Source organism: Panthera uncia, chromosome F1 (assembly GCF_023721935.1).
Source record: "Panthera uncia isolate 11264 chromosome F1, Puncia_PCG_1.0, whole genome shotgun sequence".
Lineage (NCBI taxonomy): Eukaryota > Metazoa > Chordata > Mammalia > Carnivora > Felidae > Panthera > Panthera uncia.
Genome location: NC_064813.1, coordinates 54,855,797 through 54,883,388, shown reverse-complemented (window position 1 = coordinate 54,883,388; position 27,592 = coordinate 54,855,797). Strand labels below are relative to the sequence as shown.

Below are 27,592 nucleotides of genomic sequence, written 5' to 3'. Positions count from 1 at the left end.
GCATTGAGGAGCGCACTTGTTGGGATGAGCACTGGCTGCTGTATGTAAGTGATGAACCATGGGAATCTACCCTGAAAACCAAGAGCACATTGTACATGCTGTATGTTAGCCAACCTGACAATAAATTATATTTTAAAAACAAACAAACATTTAAAAATTTAAAAAAAGAAGGTAAGAGACATGGGAAATAGCATGATAAGCTGCAAGATACTTTTATTAGGAAGAACTTGCATGGGACAGAGATAAAGAGAACTTGGTGAGTGACAATCTTCAAGAAATAAAGACAAAATTATTTAGAATTTAAGAAAGACTTTAATTCTCAGGTTGCAGAAGCATACTATTTCCCAAGTAAGACAAACAAAACCAATTCACATAGAGACATAGCATAGTTTAATTTTGTGTAGAATATCAACTTAAAAGATAAAATCTTAAAAAACAACAAAAAAGGAAAATAAAGTTATCAATTAGAATGATGACAACTTCTCATAAGTAATAAGAGGAGCAAAAAGACAGTGGAAAGATATTTTTTAAATTCTGAGGGAAACAAAATGTTAACCTGGAGCTCTCTATATATCCAATTAAATAATTATTATTCAAGAGTAAAAGGGAATAAAAGAGAAAAATTCTCAGATAAAGAATGAGTAAGCTTGCAACTCACAGAGATTTGTTAAAAGATCTTCTCCATTAGTACCATCAAGATTAAGCCCAAAGAAAAAGAATGCAATACAAGAAGCAGTGGTGAGTTTATACGTTTATAAACAAGTGGATGAATATAAATATGCTTGACTGTAAAACACTTAAAATTATAGTGATTATTTTGAGGGTTTTAAAAACAAGTTAGAGAAGCAATTGACAAAATTCAGCACTCTTTCATGATAAAAACATTCAACAAATGAGGAACAGAAATGAACTTCCTCCACCTGGTAAAGGGTGTCAATGAAAACCTCAGCTAACATTATGCTTGGTGGTGAAACTCTGAAAGCTTTCCTCTAGAGATCAGGAATAAGACAAGGATGTCCACTGTCACCACTTCTATTTAGCACAGTGCTGGAGGTTCTAGCCATGGCAATTAGGAAAGAAAAAGAAATATAAGGCACTCAGATGGTAAAGGAAGAAGTAAAACTGTCTCTATTTGCAAATGACACTAGCTTGTATATAGAAAACACCATCAAATCTGGAATATGCTATTAGAGTTAATAAACAAGTTCAGCAAAACCGCAGGATTTAAGATCAATAGACAAAAATCAATTTGTATTTTTATGCAATAGGAATGATCAATCCAAATATGAATTTTTTTAAAATTTGCATTACAATCAAAGAGCATAAATAAACAAAAGAAGGATATAACTTACATTCAGAAAACTATAAAAGAAGTTAAAAAAAAACAAACACCTAAATAAATGGTAAGACATTCCATGTTCATGGGTTGGAGGACAATGGTTTTTAGATAACAATACTTTCAAAATGACGTATATCTGGAGTGAATGCAATCCATGTCAAACTCCCATCTGGCTTCTTTACAAAAAATTGACAAGTTATCCTAAAATTCATATGGAAATTGAAGTGACCCAGAATAGTCAAAACAATCTTGAAAAAGAACAACATAATAGGAGGATTCACACTTCCCAGTTTCAAAATTTACTTTAATATAAAGTAATGTTAATGAAGAGAGTGTGGTATTAACATAAGGATAGACATATAGATAAATGGAATTGAGTGAAAACTAAAATAAAACCATTAAACCATGTATTTATGGTCAACTAATTTCCATATAGGATCTCAAGACCATTCAATATATGTAAAAGTCTTTTCAACAAATGATAATAATTGGATAGCTACATGCAAAAGAATGGATTTAGACCCTCACCTCACATTGTATATACAAATTAATTCAAAATGGATCAAAGATCTAAATGTAGAAGCTAAAACTATAAAACTCATAGAAGAAAATATAGAGGTAAATCTTATCTTCATATTTGACAATGGATGCTTAGATATGACACAAAAGCACAAGAAACAAAATTAAAAATAAATGAATTTGTTTTCATCAAAATTAAAAACTTTTGTTTTAAGCATACTACCAAGAAAGTGAGAAAACAATCCACAATATGGGGAAAACATTTGCAAATCATATATTTAATGAAGACCTTGTATGTAGAATTTATAAAGACATTTTCAAAATGAATTATAGAAAGAAACATAATCCAATTAAAATGGGTAAAGGGTAGAGATTTCTTCAAAGAAGATATACAAATGACTAATAAGTACCTGAAAAGATGCTCAAAAATATTGTTTGTTTTGGAAATGCAAATCAAAACCAAAACGAGCTACTACTTCACATCTATTCGGAGACTGCAATCAAAAGGACAGATAATTTCAAGTGTTAGGATGTGGTAGGAATAGGAATGCAAACTGCTAATTTGTAAAATGTAATGTAGATGTAAATGTAAATTGAGGGTGTAAAATGGTTTGCCTACTCTTGAGAATATTGTTTGTTTTGTTTCTTAAATTCCACATATGAATGCAATCATATTGTATTTGTCTTTCTCTGAGGGACTTATTTCACTTAACATAATACTCTGTAGCTCCATCCATGTCATTGCAAATGGCACCATTGCATTCTTTTTCATGGCTGAGTAATAGTCCATAATATATATATATATATATATATATATATATATATATATATATGTATATAATGTATTTATATATAATTATCCAAACCTTGGTTTAGGAGTATAATTTATCCCAGAATCATGCTTGTATTTGTGTTTATTTGCACTTGTGTATCAAAGTGAATTTCCCCATAAGAAATCATGAAAACTCAGATGATTCATTGCACAACCCAAAAATATTCATATAAAAATGATTACAATACAATAATACAAAATAATAAAGAAGATACAAAATATAAAGAAAAATAAACAAATTAACCTCAATTTACCTTTGGAAATCTTTGTGGCTGGTGTGAGGGAGACAAGAGAGGAGGGTCATTGTGTAGGATCACTTCCACTATCACTAATGGAATCACTGCTATCTATTGGCTCAATGGAATCTTTTACTTTTCGTGTAACTTTAACAAGGAACCTATCCAATGACCTATAATGAAGCAAAGCATTCCTAAGCTTACTTTTGTATGAAAAAACAAAGGACTGTCCATAAAGTGGCAAAAAATACACTAGTGCCAGTTGTGGGCACCTTCCAACATTCTGAAAAATCACTGATTTATGTCAAACACTGTGGCCTGAGACCTAGAATCAGAGCATGGGAGATGATCATCCACAATCCTGCAGCGAGCGAGTGAGAGAGAGAGAGAGAGAAGTACCATTGGCTCAGATGTGATCATGTGATGTTTGGCATTACATACTACTCATATTGCAAGACATTGCTTGTTTATCAAGTTAAAATTTATTAGAAATGTTTGCTCGTCTTATGGAACATTCACAGAACAGGTTATTTGCAATCCATTAATCAGTCTGTGGACACTTGCACTGTTTCCAGGAATGGGAGAAGATATTTGCAAGTGACATATCTAATAAAAGGTTGTTATCCAAAAAATATAAAGAACTTATAAAATTCAGTACCCCAAAAATAAATAACACAATTAAAAGATGGGCAGAAGACATGAATAGACATTTTTCCAAAGAAGGTATACGTATGGTTAACAGACACATGAAAAGATGCTCAATATCACTCATAGTCAAGGAAATACAAATCAAAACTATAATGAGATATCACCTCACCCCTGTCAGAATGACTAAAATCAGCAACACACGAAACAGCAGGTGTTGGTGAGGATGTGGAGAAAGGGGAACCTTCTTGCACTGTTGGTAGGAATGCAAACTTCTGCAGCCACTCTGGAGAACAGTATAGAGGTTCCTCAAAAAGTTAAAAATAGAACTACCCAGCAATTGCACTACTAGGTGTTTACCCAAAGAATTAAATACCATAAACATGGAAGACTTAGGGGGAAAGATTTTGTAAAAGATTAAATATTTTTTGTATTGTTCAAGAAAATTAATATTAATGTAGACTTAATTTAAGCATGCATGTGAAAATTTTGAGAACAAGAACTAAAAAATAGAAACAATATTTAACATAAACCATTAGGAGGAGGAAAGAAAATGACTAAAACTGAATTAGTAGAGGTAGAAAAGAGAAAATAAAAAGCAAAGAAAAAGAATATACATCCAAAATATAAGTGAGTACAAAACATGTAAATCATCTAAACTTGCCTTTTAAAAATGTTGATTTTGAATGAATAACAAAAAATATTTTCTAAAGGAGACATTTCTAAAACATAATGGTGTAGAAAATCTGAAGGTAGAAAGATACAAAGAGAATCTCTCAGGTAAATGTTGATTAAAATAAAGCTGGTGTAGCAATATAAATACCAGACAAAATAAATAGACTTGCAAGCTTAAAGCATTCTCTTTCATTACTTAGTGTTAAACGTGATGTTTCTCTAGGAAAATAGAATAATTTTCAATGTCAACACATCTAGAAAATAGTCTCAAAAATATAAATAAATAGGGGTGCCTGGGTGGCTCAGTCAGTTGAGTGTTCAACTCTTGTTTTTTTCTCACAGTTCATGAGTTTGATCCCTGTGTTGGGTTCTGCGCTGGCAGCATGGAGCCTGCTTGGGATTCTCTCACCTTCTCTCTCTGCCTCCCCACCTCTCAAAAATAAATAAATAAATATATATATATATATACACACATATATATACACATATATATATATACGCACACACACATATATATATATATATATACATGCATACATACACACACACACAAATAAGTAAAATATATTTTTATATATTTTATATTTACATGTTTATATATACAGGTAAGACCACTAAAAGGAATATAGTAAGAAATTTTAACTCAACTTTCTCAGAAACTGATAGATAAACCAAATAAAAATTAGTAAAGTTAGAACGTATTTGAACAACAACCTCAATCTAATGAACATATACGGAACCATGTATAATTTGGCAATGCACAGTCTTTTAAAGCAAACCTGGAAAGTTAAAATAAAAATTAAAAAACAAAACAAACTAAACATGTATTGGAACACAAGGGAAGTCTCCACAAATACCAGTCAGTATTTTAGTAGATGATGTTCATTGATCATCATGAAATAAAAATAAAAATCAATAAAAACACATAGCCTATTCCCTCCACCTATGTTTAAACACCAGAAGACACAAGTCTAAACAATTTATGGGTGAAAATAAATCATAAGGGCAATTGTACAGTATTTAATACTGAATGCCAACAAACACACTTCGTGCTGCTAACGCAAGTATCAGTGGCCATTTTAACCTTAGGTATTTATGTTAGATAAGAAGATGTACTGAAAACAAATTAAGATTAACTTCAAGTATAAAAAACAAGAATTAAAATGGGGTAAATTCCCATAAAGTAGAAAGAAAGTGAAAACACTCTATTTGATTAGATTATTGACATCAATAGCTACTCAGATAATTTAGGCAATAACAGAGGATATATATACTGACCTTGGTCATTTTCCATTTCCTCCTCAATCTTCCTTATCACCCACAGGGGAAAGAAATCATACTTCATGGTGGATATTACATGTAGAAAAATAAAACAAGCATAAAATGACAAAACTATTGCCCAAAGTCAAGAGGGTAATACCAGAAATTGATGCTGTTACTGCTATCAATACCATGACAATTACTTCGGTCTTTAAAAATTGGGCTTAAGATTGATTGATTGACTTGTAAAAAGACCAGTTTCTTTAGTGCATCGTAATGGGCAACAATATTCGAAATAGTATAAATAATTATGCTGAGGAAAGACAAACATCCTGTTATGTGAGGCACAACTCAGCACAGCTTGTAATAAGCTTTGTTTAGCATGTATAAAATCTATGACAGTCTTTACATAGAATGTATTAAATAATTTGAATAATTGTTATAATACTGACTTTAGTAACTGAAGGTGATAATAAAGACCTGGTACAAATTATCCTTGCTCTTTTACTGACCCTTATTTAACTTATTATCCATTTACATTTTAGTTTATCATACACGCCATGTTTATCAATAATAAAACTGCTTTAAAATACTGCAATTTGGACTTTTCTTTCCATTTTTTGGTACTTTTTCACAAACACACTTTGTGACATATGTGAATGAAAGTTTACTCTGCTTTAAATAATTCTTAGCTCTTCAAATAAATAAAACATATCATTTATCTGGAAGATAGCTGATATGGTTTCTTTAAATTATTTGGCTATTTCCTATATGTTATACTATGCTTAAGATCATGGGATTTGGGCTTAGAAGACTTGTATCCTATTTCAATACCTTACTAGCTCTGTGATCCCAAGAAAGAAAAAAAAATCTGTGAACCATTGTTTTTGGTCTATAAAACAGGACTCATACCTCACAGGATTATAATAAGAATTAAATTAGGTAAATTACATGAAAGTCACTTCTGAACTGTCAAGTAGTTTGTAATACTGTCATTATTGTCTAGCTATTTGATAGGCTTAACTTGTTTTCGTCTACATATTTACTGAGTAAAGACAGCATTTTATTGTCACTGGTCCTAAAAACCAACAGGATATGGAAATCCCAGAACAGAAAATTAAACAGCAACTTATATTTTTGCTCCCCTAACTTCATTCTGTGATTCCCAAGATGATTTGAGGGAAAATGCCAGAAACAGATCCAGAAACTGCCCAGGAGACACACTATAAACGCGAAACAAAACCAGGTTTATGTCAGAGCAGGTGATCGAAAAATTGGACAAGCTAAGGTTGGAAAAGTCTGCGATCCCAGATGGTCTCCATCCAAGGAGCACTGTGCACAGGGTGATAAGTGACTTGGGGGAAGCTGTGGCCTGCATGTGTGAGTCATCTCTGAAAACCAAGGGCGCACAGGTGGCTGGTTCTGTATTGAACACTCTACCTGTCTTTGTAATAGTGCCTGCAGCTCCGCACTGCCTTGCATCAGGGCTTCTTGACAAGCTTTGCAGACACACCACTGCAGCTTTTAGAGGAGATGTGAAACCCATTTTGGAGAGAGAAATCTTAGAGTTTCCTGATAGAGAAAATGAGGGTCGCACACTGGGTTGGAATAGAACAAAGACATTCTGATAGTCTTCTCTGAGTGAATATGGTGTGTGACTTGTTTTTTTTTTAATTTTTTATTAAAACCAGTCTCTGTTTAAATTTGGGTTAGAAATTAAACAAACATTTACAAAGCGCTTACTATGTGTGAGACAATATGCAAAGCATGAGGAATACACAGAAATGAGTATAGACTAGTTCTTACATAAAAGGAACTTGTATTTAAGGGATACAAAGGCATCCATTCATAACTTGCAAAAAAATGTAAGTATTGTAATAGTGGCATAAATAAATGTTACGTGAGCATAAGAGACAGTAATTTTGGCAGAGTAATTGTGGAAAGCTTCATGGAATAAATGGCATTAGAGCAGTTAATTGGATTTTTATAGAAGTATAAGGAGAAAGAAAGCAGTGCAGATGGAAGGAATAGCTTAAATAAATATGCATTTCTGTGAAAGTTTATGACAAATTTGTAAATTAACCAATCATCTGGGATTAGCAAATAGTCTGGATTGACTAGATTATAAAGCATATGTGTATGGCTGTGTGGATGAGTAGGAAGATCAAGAGACAAGAATGATTATGGAAAATAAGGTTGGAAGGGTAGATTGGGATTGTGAAGAACTCGAAGCTGGAAAGGAATTTGTTTTCTACTCCATGGAAAATGGAGCAGGGATGGGGGACAGGTAATGAATGTAATCATTCTAGTGGAAATGTCAGTGAATTAAGGAGGGAGGGACAGAAACAGAGAGGGCAGTTGAATGGATATTATAATGAATCAGTGGAAAGATGGGGCTTGAAAGAAGATGGAGTCAGGTGTTTTAGCCATAAGATATATCTTATCTCTGAAAAAATCCTGAAGTTGGAGAAGAAGAAAGTTGAAGATGGCTCCAAGACCTTTAGCTGGTAACTGAGAGGATAATTAATTCTATTAACTAAGAAAAGATACAAACATGGATAAGAGGTCTCAGATGAGAAGGAAAACATTAACTTAGCTTTTGATATTTTAAGTTGCATGTGCACCTTTAAAAAGAAGACTAATATGAATTCAGAAATTAATCTGGGTTTGGATAGACAAGACTCATTTTCCTCTAAGATTGGTAGGTCCTCGGGTAAGAGTGAAAACGGAAGACCGCACTCCATATGTTAAATATTTAAAAGTTATAAATCAAGCCACAAACTGTTAAACGTAGTTTACCCACATAACTACCTTGTGACAAAATTGCCTTGATGACTAGGTTTGCGTTAGGATTTTCTGTGCTAAAATGTGGTGGCCGTGGCCTAGGAAGAGCCTCCATACCTGTTTCTTGCCACCCTGGCCCTATCCATATAGCCTGGGCTTCAGGTGCACTTCTGGGAAGCTCCAGCTTGTAAGCTTAAGCCCTGTCCACACCCTCACTGCCTAAATCCCCCTTCTCACAAACAACCATTCCTTGGCCATCCCTAGTTCCTTGGGTTACATCAGAAATGCGGGCCCAAATTCAAGAAGGCACTCAGGTCCTGGAGACAGATTCAGCCAGATTTAGGTAGGAATTTTGTGGTGCTGAGTACTCAGAGTGTAGTTTAAATGGGAGGCCACAGGCTCCAGGTGAGCACATCCTACTGGGCCTGCAGACTACTCATCCTGTAAAGGACAGAGCAGGTATCTAAAGTCTGGAGTCCAGAAGAGGGCTCCTCTTGCCCTGGTCTAAAGGCAGTGATGCGAAGACAGTCCTAGGAAAGTCGATTTGGAGTCTAACACGTTGCAGAGAGCATATGGAACTTGGAAGACGGGGAGATGGGGCAGCAGAACCTCGTTTAAGGGGTAAATAGTAGAGAAACTGAAGATGGAGCTGAGAGGAGAGGATAGAAAGGTAACATCTGCACTTGTACCCTTTCAAGACGTTTATCATAAGAACAGCAACTGGATGAAAAGCTTACAAAGGATGAAAAATTGAGGAAAGTTTGTAATTATTTAAAAAATTACAATTTTTTTATAAGAGTAGAGGCCAGTTTTTCTTGTTAAAGTGTCTTGTTGTAATTGTAAAAGATCACCAAAATGAGACTCAAGGTCAAACACATAGTGCCACTTAGAACAAGGAGTTTAACTGATTGAGCCTAGATTTGTAAACACAGTGACAGTAAAAATACAAATGAGGCCAGATACATTCATAAAATTTTTTATGAAAAAAAGGCTGTACTAACTACCATTTATGCTAGCTTTAATGAATTGTTTGGAAATAGAAGAGTTTTTAGTAAAGATTTGTTTTAATGTTTATTTATTTTTGAAAGAGAGAGAGATAGACAGTGTGAGCAGGGGAGGGGCAGAGAGAGAGGGAAACACACAATCCAAAGCAGGCTCCAGGTTCTCAGCTGTCAGCACAGAGCCCAATGTGGGTCTTGAACTCACAAACTGTGAGATCATGACCTGAGCTAAAGTCAGATGTCCAACCGACTGAGCCACCCAGGCTCCCCGAAGAGAGTTTCTGTAACAAGGATGGGGTTTATGGCATTTCAGTCAATACCTTAGGGTTGATTTCTTAGCGTTACTTAGTCCAATTTTATATATGAATCAGGAATGGCCATGCCTCTGGGAAGGAAGGACAGAGCAAGCATACTCTCTGAGCCTGGTGCTCTGCTTAGAGAAGAACAGAAGTGTACAAATTACATCTCAACACGAGGCAGCTAGAGCCTCAACACATGGGGCAGACAATACACAAATATGTAACTAGCAGAAGACACTGAAGAACCATCAATAGGAAATTTGAGAAAGAAAATAGATCATTGTAGCTGGGCTGGGAGTCCAAAGATCCTTGGATTTTCGCCTGTTTTTGCCCCTAGACTATTTGTAAGCCAGGATGAGACATTCAATTTACAGCCTTAGTTTCTTCATTTACCATGTTAGACTGTGGAGTTTCCTGCCCCCCAAAGCTCTGGAATCTCTTTCTTGGAAAGGTAAAATAATCCCAATGCTGAAGGCAGTGCTGGATCAGAGGGTGAGAGCCCCAGGACTCAGCTGCCCACTTACACTTCTCTTCCCATTTCTGACTCTTTTTAAAAGGCTCCTAAATGTCTCTATGTTGCACAGTTGGAAAATATTTGAACTAGATAATCTCCAAGTTCCATTCCAAATATAAAATCCTATGACTCTACTAAGTTAGGTGCAACTTTGCAGATGAGGTGGGGCTTGAGTGGGCCTTTGAAGCTGGGCTGTATATTTGGATTAGTGGGTAGGAAGAGTGAAGATATTTAAAACAGGAAGAGGAGCATAATAAAAGAAATAGTGAAAGGAATAATACTGGTTTCCTTGGCAGAGGATGTGTGGAATAATAAAGGGATTTTTCTAACTAAACTGTGGGGATTGTAAGGTAGATCAGTGGGAAATAAAATTTAAGTACAGGGTACTTGCTTTTCATATGAGAGAAATGTTATTCCTGGAGACTTTGTACAACTTAAAACTCAAATAATTCAAAACGAACTTTCCCAAAGGGGGAATGCATCTTTGGAACTTACTTACAAATTTTATAATTATTTTAGTGTATATTTTCTTTGAAGTCACTTTTGACATCACTGAGGGCTCTTTCCTAATTTAATGTTGGTGGATTTTTTTTCCTCTGTGGTGCTTTATCCTATCTTACTGCTACTCAGTAGTTATTGGTTTTGGGTTTGTTTTCAGCATTAGCTTTAGCAGCACCATGTAATGAACTTGGACAGCATTGTGAAAAGATACAGAAAATGAGATTTGAAATGATAATAACAGTGCTTGCTTAGATTATGGAACCAAAAGTCAGTCTTAGAAGTTCCGATGTAAGGAATCAAGAATGGTTCTCATTATACTGACAAAGAAGGGTTTGTGTTTCTTTTCACTGGTGTTGTAGGTGATAGTGATAACAGAAACAGATTGCAATTAAGTCAGTTTTCAAATTATGCAATTCTGCAAGAATTAAATAAATTGGAATGTCTCCTCAGTTCAAAATTGGTATAAACATTTCTTTAATCCCACAATTTCAGTTTTTTCATAATTTAGAATCTCATATGTATTGTGAAACTGGTCCGAGGGCAGGGGATGCATGCTTTTTATCCTTGTAATCCCTAACACATCTTCACAATAGCCTTTGAAGAAATAGACATTCCAGTCAGCATTGGCTAAAGGAAGTGGGATTGTTCCACATGGCTCACCGTGGGAGGAGGTAAGATTACAGAGTGGATTTCCATAATTTAGATGCTCAGGACCTGGTTGTATGCTAAGCATAAAGGAAGCACTCAATAAATGCTCCTTGATTGCTGGATGGGGGGCTGGCATTTCTAATGATACCAGTTTCACCCATTGCTATGGCCTGTAAAGCTCTAAGTGAGTCATTAGACACACAGCGACTCGTGACTACGAATCCCTGAGCAGGATTCATGGAAGAAGTGTGTCTTGGACAGGGAGCCGAGGGAAGTTTGGTGCTCAGTTGGGCTGGGATGACATATGGGGGGAGAAAGCATACTGAGGCCGGGCTGCGTGTAGCCAAGAAGAAAGGTGAAGCAGAGTGTAGTAGCCTGCAGTTGGAAGCAAGTTGGGGACTAAAGCCCAAAGTGAGATAGCTTTGTCTAGGCAATGCCAAAAGTCTAGGTGAAGAGTGGAAAAATCAAATCAATCACTGAGATGCTTCAAAACATCCAGATGTGTGTTGTCATCAGGGCCATCACGGGGGGAGGAGGGGTGACGAAGGCAAACATCAATCTGCCCACACTCCCCTCCAATATTTCTGTTCAGTTGAAATCATACTGAAATGGAGTTTAAACTAGAAACGAGTCATATGACAGCTCTGAATAGTCAGCCTATAAGGAGCTGGTGGAAAGGTGGGAGCAGTTCCCACCCTTTGTCTTAATGGCCCTGAGAGCAATATCAGGGGCTTTGACTTGTTAGATTCTAGTGAGAGAATTGTATGTTAAAAATGATTGAACAGTTAATTTTTTGAAATAAATGTGTGTAATTTACTTTGAATCCTACTTTCTGAAAGACAATTAAAGACTTCTACCTAATACATCATGGCAGCGGAAGTATAAAAAGGCAGCTAGCTATAAATGAAATGGATGATCTGGAATAATTCAACATAGGTCTGTACAATGTCACATTTAAAAATAAATCCTAAGATAAAACTAGGGCAAAACAAGTGTACCATCAAAAATGAAGCCAAAGAGGGTTTTTTTGTTTGTTTTGTTTTAGTTTAGTTTTGTTTTATTTTGAGAGGATCTCTGTGACAAGTTTAGCTTCTTCCTAAGGCCAAAGTCTATGACTTACATACCCCTCATATTTCATAACAGAATGTTTTGTTTGGCCAAAATATGACTTTTGAATGCACAGTAGTAGAAAGGGGAAAGACCTTTGGCCTTTTGGTTTGACCACAAGAACAGTAGCAGTCAGAATTTATTTCCAGGTCAGACCTTAGATTCCCAAGACAAACTATCAAGCAAATAGTTCAATTGGGAATAGGGGTTAGGTGTTTAGATTAGGTTCAGAAACACTTGAGGATTATCTTTGAGGGAAGCAGACACAGAAAGCAGAAGATGAAGGCAAGGATGCTGACATTTGGAGCCCTAGGGTACAGGGGTCCCTCAGAGCTCAGTGGTGAGGTCCACAGGGATATGGACCATGTGGTCCATCACCATGAGAAAGGGAAGCTGTAGGCTTAAGGGAGGACTTGATGTTCTTGACTTTGAGTATTGGATGCCTCTACCATTTTTATTCTTCCTCATCATCTGATGAGGAAAAAAGAAACTTACTCCAATTTTCTCACTCAAAAACATTTCTTCAGTGCTTTCCTTGCTCTGTGCCAGGCATTGTTCCAGGTGGTCGGGATACAACAGTGAACAAAACCAACTTCCTGGTTTATGGGGCTTACATTCTAGAGGAGAAGATAGGCTGCAAGCAACAAACAAGAAATGGATACATGATTTGTCTCATTTTTATAAATCCTCTGAAGAAAAATCAAGGAGAGTAAGAGAAGGGAGATTGTTGGGGTGTATTCCCAGAAAGATGGCCACTGAAATTAGGAATAGGTGGTTGAGTACAGGGGTACATACCATTCAGATTGTTTTCTGTAATCTCTGTATAAGAACCTATGGCCAATTTGACTTTTTAGGGATCTGAGGCATTTCTAGACACAGCAGGAAATAAAGATATTATCTAATTAAAACCCTGTTTTGCACTGAATCAAAGTAAGAGGAAAGGGGAATTACTAGCTTTGTCGAGGTAGGTTGAAACAGAAATGGCAACTAATGCTTTTCCTTTATTACTTAAACAAAATTGAGATACAGTGCACCCACCATAAATTTCATCTTTTAAAGGTGTACATTTCACTTTTTTTAAAGCATATCCATAAGGTTATGCAACTGTCATTCCCAGTTAATTCATTACCCCCAAAAGAAACTGTACAGTTAGCAGCCCCACTGTGTTATCTCTTCCTTTCAGCCCCTTGGAAACTACTAATGTACTTTCTGTCATTATGGATTCACTTGTCCTGAGAAATTCACATAAATGGGACATACATTATGTGGTGTCCTATGTATGATTTCTTTCACTTAGCATGCCTTAAAGTTCATCCATGTTGTGGCATGTCCCAATGCTTCATTTCCATTTTTGGATTTTATTCCATCATAGATACACCATATTTTGTTTATCCATTCATCAGTTGATATACATCTGACTTGTTTCCACTCTTATTACGAATAATGGTGCTTTGAAAATTTGTGTACAAGTTTTTGCTGGACATATATCTAGGAGTGGAATTGCTGGGACATATGGTAACTCTATGTTTAACTTTTTTTTTTTTTTTTTAATTTTTTTTTAACATTTATTTATTTTTGAGACAGAGAGAGACAGAGCATGAACAGGGGAGGGTCAGAGAGAGGGAGACACAGAATCCGAAGCAGGCTCCAGGCTCTGAGCTGTCAGCCCAGAGCCTGACGCGGGGCTTGAACTCACGGACCGCGAGATCATGACCTGAGCTGAAGTCGGCCGCTTAACCGACTGAGCCACCCAGGCGCCCCTATGTTTAACTTTTTGAGAAACAGCCAAACAGTTTTTCCAAAGCAGTTGCAACATTTACATTCCCACCAGTAAGTTTCGAAAACTGAAATTTCTTCACACCCTCCTCAACATTTGCTGCTGTGTATCTTTTGATTATTGCCTTCCTAGTGGGTGTCAAGTGGGCACCTCATTGTGGTTTAGATTTGCATATTATTTTCGAATGACTAACGATGTTGAACATCATTTCAAGTGCTTATTTGTAAGTTGTGTAACTGCTTTGGATAACTGTCTATTCAAATCCTTTGCCCATTTTTAAATTAGGTTAATTGCTTTTTTATTGTTGAGTTGTAAGATTTCTTTGTATATTTGGATACTAGATTCTTATCAGACACATGATTTCAAATATGATCTTCCATTCTCTGGATACTGCTGGTCAATTTTGATGCTTATTCAGGTTGGGGGACCTTTGTGGCCTATTACAGTAAAGTTTTAGCAATCCATTCTGATTAGCTGACTTTGGGTAGGTTCCTTCTTAGCTTTTTCTTGCACTTTGTGTCAGATAGGCTTACCTCTGGCTACTGGAGTTAGGTGTGTGAAATCCTCCTTTTGTGTTTATCCTATTATTAGCCTTAAGTATGAAGAACCTTGGAAGCCACCAAATTTAAATAAGAATGGTGGCATTAATCAGTGGAGTGCTTGAAAAGGTCAGGTGGAACACTGAGGAGCTAAGAAGGGAGATCCTGGAAAAGGGAGAAAGGAGCAATAAAGACAAACACATTTCTCTCACAGTTTTACTTAGGATCCAGCTTTGACCTTTTTGACCTTTAGTGAAATGCACTATTCACTACTGTGCACTCAAGGTTACTTCCATGCCATACTTACAATGTCACACTTACAATATATGATATAGGGATTGTGCTAGATGTCTCTCTCTCTCTCTCTCTCTCTCTCTCTCTCTCTCTTTTTTACAGAGAACTGAAAAAATGTAGTAATTTATTTAAAAGGTGAAAAAAATATTTTTTTCAATAGCTGCAGAGAAAGCCATCACTCCTTCCAGTTTTCTCATTTCAGATTAATAAAAGAGAGCGTGGGTATCCAAAGTAAAGTATATCTATAAATAAATCTGAAAAAAGTCATTGGATTCTTTAAGACGACTTTGTCTGAAGTGTCATAGTTGAAAACAAAGTATAACAAAAATGAGGGGGAAAAAAACATTTATCAAGCACTTCTAAAGTGCTTCAGTGTGTCCGTCCCATAAAGGGGATTCTGACCCTATACAGTCTAGTTTAATCTATATCCCTATATTGTCAAACAAATCACCACCTCAATCCTCTGAGTAAAATAGTCAACCTGGTACTTAACTTTGTGCAAATAATACAGCTTCTCCTTGAGTGAATCATATAATTTTTAAAACCAAATATATTCTTAAGAAATCATTGTGTCCATAACAGGTGCTCCAAAAACATAGGGAATGTTGTTAGTAGGTAAAGTGCTACCTTAAAGAAATGGTATTATTGAGGGAAAGAAAACTGTCTTCAATCAGAGCTTTCTTTTTTAAGGATAATGACAAGATTATACTAATTTCATAAAATGGATGAAAAAATCAAGGTGAAAAATGAAGGTTCTATAGTATTAACACAACAGAGACCTTCTTGATCCCTCTTGTTTGATAATGTCCCATAGCCAAGTACACTTTTCCAAAATGAACAAATCATTAGCCAGTTAAAAAAAATGAACTTTGGCACTTGGGAAAATTCATGGGGAGGTGGGGTGGGCAGGATGGCTTAACTCTGTGGCTAGGTCCAGTGGGCCAGCTCAGAATTGGAAGGTGTTTTCTTTCAGATTATTTGTATGTAGCTTGAGAGCCCCTGAGAGAGGAGCTTGGTCATGTCTCTGTCCTATCCTGGGCCTCACATTCTTTTGGCTCTAAGTCTGTGAATAATGTCTGCCTATGCAACTGAGAGAAATTTGTCATCTTCTCAATGGTAATATGTCATCACATTCATGCCCTACCTACAGCACATCCTAGCCATTGGGGGCTTTAATGAAAGTGCATTTGTGCTTGTCAAACTGTCTACAAGAGTAGATGTGGGGTTTGGAGGCAACCCCTCTCCCATCTCTCAAAAGATCGAGACAGAGACAAGAGTTCTACAGTTACTTATCGAACTTGGATTTTCAATCATTTCCAAGGCACAATAATGCCTTCTCTTGGTTGCTTCCCCCCCTCCCCCCTTTAACATTACAGTACTTCATTATTGCCACAGGGGGAACTGTTGGCTTAATTTTGCTTTGGAGACACTGCTGCTGAAATTATTAAGCTAATGATTTATGCCCCCTGTGATACAGCAATCTCTTGTGCTTAAAATGGTTACTATGTTTTGTTTACTGTTTATAACTACCAGTGGTTATGCCACAAAAAAAAAAAAAAAAAAAAAAAAAAAAAAAAAAAAAAAAAAAAAAAACCTGCCAGCTTGCAAGGTTTATTTATCCCTGTGGATCTTTAGAAACCACTGATTAATATAGAAAAAATTTGAATGGTTTATATTTTTAAAATCTCATAAGCTATGAATTAAACCACTGTGCTCTGCTATATAAGAGAAAAAGTTCAGCGAGAATGAACAATGGATGTCAAAACCTACTGACTCTCGTATTTGCTTCTGGTTTTATCAAAGTGGAAAGTATGAGTGCTTTTCAGGAATACAGTGCTGTGACTCCATGAGTTTTGGGCTATGAGATCACCAGCATTTCCCCTTGGGTACCGCACATTTTACCATATTAAGGAACCAATTTGCTTAGAGAAATGTTGCATATGTTTCAAGGCTGTTAAGTTTGATGGCTGGCAGAACTCTCCCATTTAGCCTGGAGGCTGGGCCTTGGTGAAAGAAGTCTTCACAACTGGCCTGAGTTTTTGTTCTGAAGTGCTTTTTTGTAACCGAAGGATTACACAGGGCAGATGAACCTTAGGGTAGGGCGGGATATGATTTGAGAGTGTTGATTTGTTTAAAATGGCCAAATGGTTCATATACAATGTTTAGGTCTTGACCCTGTTACCTCCCCAAGAGAAATAAAGAAAATATCACTGTTGTTTCAGGCAGCTTTGCCCAATTCAACACCATCAATCTTAGACATCACTTGCTTGTACTTCAGCAATACCTTCCTGCTGGCTCCTGAACCCTATCAATCCATTTGGCTTTGTTTCCACTACAAAATAATTCACCTCTCCTCTCAATCTCTCTCTCTCTCTCTCTCTCTCTCTCTCTCTCTCTCTCTCTCTCATGCAGCTCCACATCTCTGCTCTTCCTCTGATGAGCCAATTCTGTATGGTCACAGGGATCCTTTTCTCTCGGGTCTGATGTGGTCCATTCAAACAATGAGCTCCCTTCCCTAAGTGAACCTCTGGTGTTCCACATGGCAAGTCAGGCCAAGGTACAAGTATGGCAATAGGGCTGGGTACAGTGACAAAGGATTTCTCAGTCAGGGGGCTATAAATATGATGAATGTAGATAATACTGCTCAAAAGGCAGGATTTGAACAAATTAGTGTGCAAGTAGGAAAGTGAGGACAAGACCCTTAGTATGGGAACCAAACTACAGTTAAAATGTGAACATCTGTGTACAGCTTTAGCCCCATATATTCCCTTGATACTGAACTTTCTATACCAAAATGCAGCCAGACATTTAAGAGGAAGAGATAAGCTGATCGTTGAAACACCAAACCGGGGAGTAATAAGATCTGTTTTATTTCTCTTCATAACTCATTATTTTTCTTCATGAAGACGCAAACTTGGGCACAAAATATTTACAAGATTATAATGTGTGTGAATATGGAAAACATATTATCCAAATAGAGATCTGAATTGAAAATACCTAATTTCATAGGTAAGTGTTTTCATTCAGTATGCATTTTCAGTTAGTCTCAGAATTACTCCCCTTTTTATATTAGAAAAATGACAGAAATAGGATTTCTGATGTAATATACTCTAGTTTTTTTTTAATGAATTCTGTGTGATTTTATTTTAACACAATTTTTAAGAGACTGAATTCTATGTAGCTTATCCTATGTAGTCTTGCTGATTATTATTTAAACTCAAAAGTGATTTAATTACAGGTTATTTTCAAATCACAGAAAATCCAAATACCAGTACGTGATTTGAAATCTTATACAAACACAAAAACAAATTAAATATAATGCTTAATAAGCATGGCAGGAAAAATATCTGTAATTTGGAGGATTTTCTAGCATGAACAATTCTAGGCTTTGGTAGATATTGAGATTAGATTTCTCAGTTAATCAACAGAATAAAATTTCAAGCATCCCCAGTGAAAAAGAGGGAAAATAACTTGAAAGTTAATGCTTTTTCAGGGAAACCAATGACTGACGATTATGTATTCTAACAAAGAAACAATTGATACTACTTTTTAAAACACTATTTATGATGATACATTTTCAGTCTACCAGTTTGTAGCATTTCCTTGCAACATTCATTTTGAAACGTTACCGTAGATAATAGTAATCATATTAACTATTGGGGCACCTGGGTGGCTCAGTCACAAGCATCAGACTTTCTCTCACAGTTCGTGAGTTCAAGCCCCACGTCAGGCTCTGTGCTGACAACTCAGTGCCTGTAACCCGCTTCGGATTCTGTATCTTCCTCTCTCTCTGCTCCTCCCCTTCTCACACTCTGTCTCTCTCTCAAAAATAAATAAAGAATTAAAACAAAAATTAAAAAAATAATAATCATATTAACTATTGAGTGTCTGTTTGTACCCTAACAGCTCCTTTTGTTTCTGTAAGGCCACAGGAGTTTGAAGTAGAATGTGTAATCGAAACATGTCAGAGACACCTTAAGATTTAACCCAACATCAGAACACCAAGAACTTTATTACTCAAGAGGAAAAGAATCAAAAGGATGCCTCTCACTTGGTTCCTTTTGGGAATATAAAAATAAATAGGAGGTGATGAGGCTTTGGGCTGCTCTGATTTTTTAACTTAATTAGCTTTTATTGACATGTAATATACATACAAAAATATACCAACTTTAAGAGTATGATTTGATAAGTTTTGACAGATTCAGTTGGTTAACTACCACCCCCATCAGGATTTAAGGATTTATATATATAGAAGTAAACCTAGGAGTAGAGACATGGAGTTGGGCCATGAGAAATTGTCAGTATTTTCTAAAGTGGATGAGTATTTTGCATTTCCACTAGCAATACATGTAATTTTCAGTTGCTTTATATCCTCTTCAGCACTTGAAATTGTCAGTCTTTTAGTGAGTGTGTAGTGATATGTCATTGTGTTTTTAATTTCCATTTGCCTAATCATTATTGACAGTTAGTGTCTTTATGTATGCTTATCTTCCATTTGCATATCTCCTTTGATGAATTTGTCCAATCTTTCCTCATTTTTCAGCTGTAATTTATTTTTTTAAATTGTAGATTTGAAAGTATTCTTTATATATGCCATATGCAAGTCCTTTATCAGACACATATTTTGAAAATACTATCAGTATGTAACCTGCCCTTTTATTTTTTACATGATGTCTCTGAAGAGCAATTTTTAACATTTTTGGTGAAGTCCAATTTAGCATTTTTTTTTTAACATTTATGCTTTTTATTTCTATCTGAGAAATCTTTAACTCAAGGTCACAAGGATTTTCTGTTTCATTCTAGAAGTTAGCTCTGTGATTTAGAGGTAGTGTGAATTTAGAATTTAACTTTTCTACATTGTATGAGATAAGGAAGGTTGGTTTGTTTGTTTTGCATATGAATATCCAATTGTTTATGTAGCATTTGTTGGAAAGACTATCCTTTCCTCATGGAATTACCTTGACATATTTGTTGTAAACCAGTTGGTTATATATGTGTTTATATCTCTTCTTTCCATTCTGGCCCATGGGTCTGTATGTCTACCTTTATACAAGTAAAGTAAGTCTTGAAATCAGATAGTTTAAGTCTTCCAAATTTGTTATTCTTTATCAAAATTGTTTTTAACTATTCAAGATTCTTTTGAATTTCTGCATAAATTTAGAATTAAATTGCCAATTTCAATGAATAAACCTATTAGAATTTGGATTGGGATTGCCAATTTCAACAAATAAATCTACTGATCAATTTGAGGAGACACTTTGGTAGAATCAATCTGGGGGCAATATCATGTTTTTTTTAAATCAATAAACATAGCACATATCTCCATTTATTAAGTTTTCTTTAATTTGTCTCAGCATTTATTTATAATTTTCAGAGGAGGTGCAAGTATTTGCTTCAATTTAATCCATAATTTATATTTTATGTTCTTGAAATATTTTGATTTTTAAGATAGAAGTGTTTTTGTGTGTATGTTTTCTTTGTTTTGTTTTTCACTATTGCTCTTATACTGTGATCTTGCTAATTCACATATTAATTCTAGTAAGTTTTTGGTAGGTTATTTAGGATTTTCAGCATAAACAATTATGGCATCTGTTAATACAGAAGTTTTTACTTTTGTTTGTCTTTTGTTTCTTTTCCTTGCCTTTGGCTCTGGCTAGAGCTACCAGTGCAGTGTTCAAAAGAATGGGTGAGAGCCATAATGCTTGCCTTGTTTATGGTCTTTTACTCTTTTACCATTCAGTATAAGGTCAGCAGTAGGATTTTTGTAGTTCTTTTCAGAATGACAAAGTTTCTTTCAACTTTTAGTTTGCTGAGAGTTTTTATTATGAATGGGTACTGGTCTTTGAGAGAAAGCTTTTAGTTTTTCATCAGTAAGTATTAAATTAGCTATAGTAAAAACTATTTAAATGTTCTCTTCTAACTTGAGGAGATTTTTTTCTACTTTTATTTTGCTGAGAGTTTTTGTCATGAATGGGTGTTGAAATTTGTCAAATGTTTTCTCTGCATCTATTGATATGATCATATAGTGTGTTTTTTTTTTTTTAATTCTTATAAACAATGAGATAGTTACACGGATTGAGTTTCAAATGTAAAACTAGCCTACTTTCCTGGGATAAAGCCAAGATAAAGCTAGTTGATTATGATATGTTACCGTATTGTGTGTTTCTTAATTTGCTTTTCTTAAATTAACAATTGTTGTGCCTATGTTCAGGGGGGATATTCAGGTTTGGTTTTCTTTTTTGTAATGTATTTGTTATTTTTTGATATCAAGTTGCTGATTATCTCATAAAGGAGTTGGGTAATATTCCCTTCTCTTCAAGCATTTTCTGAACATTAGTGTAGAATTCTTGGTGTCAATAAATTTTTTTTTTTAATTTACCAGTGAAATCATTTAGTTGTAGGGTTTTCTTGGTGGAAGGTTTTTAGAACTATGAATTATATTTTATTATAGATATAGGACTGTATTTATAATATTTTCTTATTATCTTTTTAATTTCTGTAGGATATGTAGTAGTGTTCTTCTTTGATTTCTGATATTCTTTTGTGTTCAGTCTGGCTAGTTGATTAATTATATTGATACTTACAAAGAGATAATTTTTGGTTTTATCAATTTTCCCATTTTATCTCTATTTTTTATTTCACTGATTTCCATGCTTATTTTATTTGTGCCCTTTTTTGTGCTTACTTTGGTTTAATTTGCTCTTTTTTTAAATGTTTATTTATTTTTGACAGAGAGTGCAAGTGGGGGAGAGACAGAGGATCCAGAGCTGGTTCTGCACTGAGAGCAGAGAGTTGGATGTGGGGCTTGAACCCACAAGCCATGAGATCATGACCTGAGCTGAAGTCAAGAGCCAGATGCTTGGGTGTTGAGCCACCCAAGTGCCCTAACTTGCTCTTGTTTTTAATATGGAAGATTACATCACTGATTTGAAACCTTGCTCTCTTTTCTAATATATGCTCTTTTTTCATTGTAAATACCTTTTTAAATTCTGGTTTTTGCTATAGTCCACAAATTTTGATATATTATGCTGTTTATTAATTTATTGTTTCTCATTTTGTATCCACCGTTCTTTGTTCTTTTTTGGGAAACTGAAGATGAGCCCTGTAAAAATTTACCTTTGATGAGTTGGCACAGTGTTAGCTTTGTCAGTAGTGGGTTCTAGTAGAACACTAAAAGACAAAAAAGAAATAGTCTTCATTCTGGTATGATTTTATTTTTCTCCCATAGCAACCAATGATATGAGGGAGGCCTGACAATGGCCAACCATCAGTGAATTTTCCAGCATTCATGTGGGTTGTTTCTAGTGGAACAACTCCATACTGCCAGCACACAATGGGGGACACTTTCTGCAAAGAAGATGAGATACTCCATCGCTACAGTGAACTTCTCTTGGTCTGCTGATAGTGGATCAACTCTGGCCCCATAATACTCTACAGTAAATTTCTTGGCCATCATATAAGCTCTTTCTTAGCACCAGCTCTAGCCAGCCAACACTAATTCAACTCCTTTTATTGTCCTTATGCAGGTAATCCTGATAGAATAGCTGTAGTCTACCTGCACTCTCTGTTGAGCTTCTTAGACACTCAGTGGCTCTTCTTACTGACTAGCTGTGGATTCAACCTCTTGCAAATTTGTTTGTCACAGGCAGGTTGCAGCTTCCTATAGCATTTATATTCTCTCCAACAAAGTCTTAAACTTATACTAGTTTTAGGGGAGGTGGATTTCTTTCCAATTTTAAGCTCTTCCTTGGTGTATTCTCCCTCAGCTTACAAATAGGAGATGGTTTCTGCATTGGCTAGTCTCATATTCTACAGTTAATCATCTCTTGCTAGTTAATAATTCTTTGCATTAAATTTTCTCTATTCAGTATGTTGTGATTTCTAGCTACTGATTGGAACTGGATCTAATACCCTTGTGTTTTTATCTTCTTTCAGTTTGAAATATATTCTTATTTCCCTTGTAATTTTTTCTTTGACAAAAAGGGTATTAAAAAGTATGGTGTTTTAGTTTCATGTATATGGGATTTGCAGGATAACTTCATGTTATTGAATTCTAGTTTAATTTTGTTGTGGACAAAGATCATACTTATATGATTGCAATATTTTTTATTGTAGTAAAAACATATAACATGAAATCTAACTTATTAAATTATTAAGTGTATATTATAGTATTGTTAACTATATGCACATTTTTGTGGAGCCAGTCTCTAGAATTTTTTCATCTTGCATGACTGAAACTCTATATCCATTGTATACCAAATTCCCCATATCCCGCTCCCATTCAGTCCCTGGCAACCATCTTTCCACTTTCTATTCCTTGAGTTTATCTACTGTAGACATCTTGTATAAATGGAATCATGCAGGGGCACCTGGGTGGCTTAGCTGGTTGAGTGTCCCACTCTTGATTTCAGCTCAGGTCATTATCCCAGGGTTGTGGGATTGAGCCTTGCACTGGGCTCCACGCTGAGTATGGAGCCTGCTTAAGATTCTTCTCTCTCTTTCTCCCTCTGTCCCTTTCCTGCTCATTTACTGTCATAAATAAATAAATAAATAAATAAATAAATAAATAAAATCATGCAGTATTTGTCCTTCTGTGTCTGGCTTATTTCACATAGCATAATGTCCTCCAGTTTCATCCATGTTCTCACAAACAGCAAGATTTCCTTCTTCTGATGGCTCAGTAACATTCTATTGTACGTATATATCATGTTAAAACATTTTCTTTATTCATTCAACTGTTGACAGACACTTAGGTGGTATCCATATCTTGACTGTTGTGAGCAATGCTTCAAGGAACAAGGGAGCAGAAATGTCTCTTCAAAGTCTGTGTTCAGTTCTTTTAGATAAATCCCAGAAATGGGACTCCTGGGTCATATGGTAGTTCTATTTCTTACTTTTTTGAGGAACTTCCATACTGTTTTACATAGCAGTTACAACATTTTATAATCCTACTAATAGTATACAAGGGCTCTAATTTCACCACATCCTCACCAAAACTTGTATTTATTTTCTGTTATTTATTTCTTTTTTTAATGACCATCCTAATAGGTAATGGAGGGGTGATATCTCATTATAGTTTTGATTTGCATTTCCATGATGATTAGTGATGTTGAGCATCTTTTCTCATACAAATTAGCCATTTGTATGTCTACTTTAGAGAAATGTCTATTCAAGTCCTTTGCCTATTATTTAATTGATTATTTTTTTATTGAGTTATAGGAGTTCCATATACATTTAGGATATTAGACTCTTATCAAATATATGGTTTGCAAGTATTTTCTCCCTTTCTTTATGTTGCATTTTTCACTGTACTGATTATTTCCTTTGATGTGCAGAAGATTTTTAGTTTGATATAGCCACACTTGTCTATTATGTTTTTATTGCCTGTGCTTTTGGCATCATTTCCAAGAAATCATTGGTAAGATCAATGTTATGGAGAGTTCCCTTTATTTTTTTCTTCTAGGAGTTTGATAGTTTTATATACATGTTTAAGTCTTTAATTCACTTTTAGTTGATTTTTGTATACAATGTAAAGTAAGTTCAATTTCATTTTTGCATGTGGATATAATACAATACTGCCAATACAATTTGTTGAAGAGACTGTCCTTTCCCCATGTGTAGTCTTCACATTCTTATTAAAGATTATTTGACTATCCATGAATGGATTTATTTCTGGGCTCTCTATTCTGTTCTTTTGGTTTATATGTTTGTCTTGTTGTGAGCACCATATTGTTTTGATTACTGCAGGTTTGTAATGTTTTAAAATCAGAAACTGTGAAGCCTCTAGTTTTTTTTTCTTTCTCAAGATTGTTTTGTCCTTTTCTCTCATGATTGTTTGGCCTGAAAACTGTGCTTCCATATGAACTTTTGGATTTCAGATAGTTTTTCTATTTCTGAAAAAATTGCCATTTGGCAGAGTATGCATTGAATCCACTTGGGTAGGTATGAGCTTTTTAATAATTTTAAGTCCTTTAATTCATGAATACAGGATGTCTTTTCATTTACTTGTGTCTTCTTTAATTTCTTTTAGCAATGATTTTATAGTTTTCAGAGTGCTGAAATACACTTCACCTCTTTGGTTAAATTTATTCACAAGTATTTTCTTTTTGATGTTATTGTAAATGGGTATCATTTTCTTGGTTTCCTTTTTGGGTTGTTCATTGTTAGTGTATAGAAAAGGAACTGATTTTTGAGTGTTGATGGTATCCTGCAACATTGCTGAATTTGACTGTTCTCACAGGTGTTTCTGTGTTTCTTTGGGGGGAGGTTTCTTGTTGTTGTTGTTTTTGGTGAAACCTTTAGGGTTCTCCAAGATTATGAGCCTGGGTGGCTCAGTCAGTTAAGTGTTTGACTTCAGCTCAGGTCATGATCTCGGGGTTCATGAGTTCAAACCCCACATCATGGTCTCTGTTGTCATCAGGGAGCCTGCCTCAGATCCTCTGTCTTCCTTCCCCTCCCCAGGTCTCTCTCTTAAAAGTAAACATTAAAAAAATATTATATCATCAATGAAGAGAGATAATTTTACTTATTCCTTTCCAATTTGAGTGGCTTTTCTTTTTCTTGCTTAATTGCTTTGTATAGGACTTCCAGTATTATGTTGAGTAGATGAGGTGAATGGGCACCTTTATCTTTTTACTGATCTTAGAGGAAAGCCTTTGCCTTTTTACCATTGAGTATGATGTTAGCTGTGGGCTTTACATATGTGAACTTTATTGTGTGGAGATGATTGCCTTCTATTCCTAGTTTGTTGACTTTTTTTTATCGTTAAAGGGTATTGAATTTTGTAAAATGCTTTCTCTGCATCTATTGAGATGATTATGTGATTGTTATTTTTTGTTCTGTAATGTCGTGTATCACATTGATTATTTTTATCCTGGCATCCCAGGGATAAATCCCACTTGGTCATAGCTTATTGAGCCTTTTAATGTGTCATTGAATTCAGTTCACTAATACTTTGTTAAGTATTATCTGTATTCATCAAAGATATTGGTCTATAGTTTTCTTATAATGTCTTTGTCTAGCTTTAGTATCAGGATAATGCTAGCCTCACAAAATGAGTTTGGAAACATTCCTATTTTTTGGAAGAGTTTGAGAGGGCTTGATGTTAATTCTAAATAGATGTTTTATAGAATTCTGCAGTAAAACCATTTGATCCTGGGCTTTTCTTTGTTGGGAGGATTTTTATTAGTGTTTCAATCTCCTTATTAGTTATATGTTTGCTCAGATTTTTCTATTTCTTCATGATTCAGTCTTGGTACATTTTATATATCTAGAAATTTATCCATTTTTTGGCATTTAATTGCACACAGTAGTCTCTTATAATCCTTTTTTTTCCCCTTTGGCATCAGTAGTTGTAATGTCTCCTCTTTCATTTCTGATTTTATTGGGATCCATTCATTCTTCTTTTTCTAGTTCCTTGATATATAAAATTAGGTTGTTTACTTGGGATCTTTCTTCTTTTTCAAATGTGGGCATTTGCCGCTATAAATTTCTTGTTAGTAATGCTTCTGCTGAATCCCATCTTTTGTCATATTGTACTTTTGTTTTTGTCTCAAAATTTTTTTAATTTATCTTTTCATGTCTTCTTTGACTCATTGGTTGCTCAGGATGCGTTATTTCATTTCCACATAGTTGTTAATTTTGGAGCTTCCCTTCTGCTTTGATTCTAGTTTCATTCCATGTGGTCAGAAAAAAAATCTATGTGGTATCATTTCAGTCTTCTTAAATTTGTTGACATGTTTTGTGACCCTAATACACCTTTGAAAATATTCTGAATACAGTTGAGAAGAATGTGAATTCTGTTGCCAATGGGTGAAATACTCTGTATGTATCTGTTGGGTCCGTTTCTTCTATAGTGTTATTCCAGTCTTCTGCCTCCTTATTTATCTTCTGTCTAGTTGTTCTATTATTGAAAGGGTATTGAAATCTACTGGTATTGTGTTGCTGTCTCTTTCTACCTTCAATTCTGTCAATTTTTGCTTCATATATTTGGGTTCCTATATGTTTACAGTTATATATTTTTAGTAAATTGACCCTTTTATTACTGTATAATGCCCTTCTATGTCTCCTGTAAAAGTCTTTGAGTTTAAAGATTATTTTGTCTATTATAAGTGTGGCCATTCCTGAACTCTTTTGTTTACCATTTGCATGGACTATCTTATTCCATCCCTCAGCCTATGTGTGTTTTCAAATCTAAAGTGAGTCTTGTAGGGGCGCCTGGGTGACTCAGTCGGTTAAGTGTCCAACTTCGGCTCAGGTCATGATCTCACAGTTCATGGATTTAAGTTCCGTGTCAGGCTCTTTGCTGACAGCTCAGAGCCTAGAGCCTGCTTCGGATTCTGTGTCTTCCTCTCTCTCTGCCCCTCCCCACTCACACTCTGTCTCTCTCTCAAAAAAAAAAATAAATAAATAAACATTAGAAAATTTTTAATAAAAAAAAGTGATTGATTCACCACCATTATAGTATTACAGTATTCTATATTTGTTTCTTTATTTGCCTTTACCAGCAAGCTTCATCCTTTCATATATTTTCATGGTGCTATCTATTCTCCTTTCATTTCACCTCAAAGGACTCCTTTTAGGATTTCTTGAAAGGCAGTTCTAGTGGTGAGGACTCCCTAAG

General features: G+C 35.1%; 2 long non-coding RNA genes across 3 annotated transcripts in view; one reads left to right on the top strand and one right to left on the bottom strand.

Annotated features, from left to right (window-relative positions):
* The window catches only part of LOC125925526 (uncharacterized), a 38,946-nt gene extending 25,956 nt beyond the window's left edge, over positions 1 to 12,990 (bottom strand). The window contains exons 1-2 of the long non-coding RNA XR_007458858.1: positions 12,856 to 12,990; positions 5,525 to 5,585 (exon numbers count right to left, since the gene is read on the bottom strand). This is a non-coding gene — a long non-coding RNA (uncharacterized LOC125925526). The remainder of the gene's footprint in view (positions 1 to 5,524; positions 5,586 to 12,855) is intronic.
* LOC125925524 (uncharacterized) overlaps positions 1 to 27,592 on the top strand; it is a 401,134-nt gene that overhangs the window by 61,032 nt on the left and 312,510 nt on the right. The window lies entirely within an intron of this gene.